This window comes from Galeopterus variegatus, unplaced genomic scaffold, assembly GCF_000696425.1.
Source record: "Galeopterus variegatus unplaced genomic scaffold, G_variegatus-3.0.2 Scaffold1025, whole genome shotgun sequence".
Lineage (NCBI taxonomy): Eukaryota > Metazoa > Chordata > Mammalia > Dermoptera > Cynocephalidae > Galeopterus > Galeopterus variegatus.
Genome location: NW_007727136.1, coordinates 206,567 through 208,046, shown reverse-complemented (window position 1 = coordinate 208,046; position 1,480 = coordinate 206,567). Strand labels below are relative to the sequence as shown.

The window sequence follows — 1,480 nt, the reverse complement described above, 5'->3', positions numbered from 1 at the left end:
CCCATGGCTACAACTCTTTTCCACACTAGAGATTGCTATTAAAAAATAGAAACTGAATAATATAAACCTCAGGGCATAGAGAGTAGAGACAGATTGGAATCTGAAGTATAGTAAGGAGGGGATGATTCCTAGAAAGAGTGTTTCGAGCTGCAATTTCAAGTGTATAATTTCTCATCTCTGGGAATGCTGTATAAAAGTGAAAAAGTACATTTTCTACGCATTTCTTAGTTTCTAATAATAACAGAGATGACAAAATGGAAGGTAAAGAGAATGAATCAGTAATACATTTTAGTATCTTGAAGGTAAATAAAACCCCCCAAGCCACTCTGCACAGGACCACTGTCAGAGATGGAAGGAAGGCTGGGTGGGTGCCTGGGTAGGCATTTACTGGAATCACATGTGTTAGGTGTTTCAGCCGTGGGTACAACTGGCGCTTTCCTAATTGCTGTCTGACTAGCTGTGAAGATGGTTTCCCAAGCAGCTTTCCAGCTGTGTTCTGATTAATGTTAGTGCAGCCGGGAAAAGGGAAGCACACCCATTTGATTCTATGCTTTCTTACGTTAACTAAACACGAACAACAACAACAGCAAAATCAGTCTTTTTCATTGTGTTTTATTTTTTAAGGAGCAAAAAATCTTTCTTGCCTAGTTGATCATGCTTCAAATTTCCATGTCATACAACATACACATCATACTTTATGGTGTTTTATTTTATTTTGCACTAAAATTATTTGACATACACTTGTTAAATAATTAGACTCAAGTTCAGAAGCAGGGAATATAACTTCTATTCTGTTTTCATGCTGAAAGGCTCAAAAAGACATGGGAAGAAAGGAACAAGTGTACTTAGGGTGCCAACAAACTGGATATAGCAAATTCAGAAAAAAAAGCAGCACAGCATTATCTCTCTGGGATACTGGCCAAAGAATGTGCCCTCCAACAGCTTTTGAGAGATTAACTATTAGTGAAAAATATGACGTAGAGAAATTAACACTGTTAAGTTTCCATTTTTTTACAATATGGTTTATGTGGTAAGTTTAAGGCATGAGTAAATTCACAATAAAGTTTCTACATTTCATAAAACTCCAGATGTAAAAGTTCAAGTAAGTCATTTTTCTCTGAAGCATCTCATGACAAGAAATTTGTGTGGCATGTCTTCCTATGGCATCTAAAAATAGTATATGAGGTATGTCAAATTCCTTTTGTCCACAGCATACAACATTAAATTTTTTTGTTGCTCATCTGCATTTATTCAGTGTCTGCTATGAGACAGAGATGAGATTAGGGACAAAGCTTACAATCATGATAAAGAAAACCCCAACCTCTGAAAAAGAGGAACTGCCAGATAAACCACAAATAGTGTCCCAAAAGAAGTTGAACTGTTCACCTTAGTAGGCATTTGATTTTTGACATGTTATGATTTTGGAGAAAGGTTCATTTCTGGTGAAAAATACAGATTTGGAAACTATATACATATTTTT

The 1,480-nt window shown here is 35.8% G+C and overlaps 1 protein-coding gene across 1 annotated transcript in view; it reads left to right on the top strand.

The window, feature by feature from the left end:
• Window positions 1–1,480, top strand: part of LOC103591754 (XK-related protein 4-like) — a gene marked incomplete at its 3' end in the record, with an annotated part of 386,061 nt that overhangs the window by 212,944 nt on the left and 171,637 nt on the right. The window lies entirely within an intron of this gene.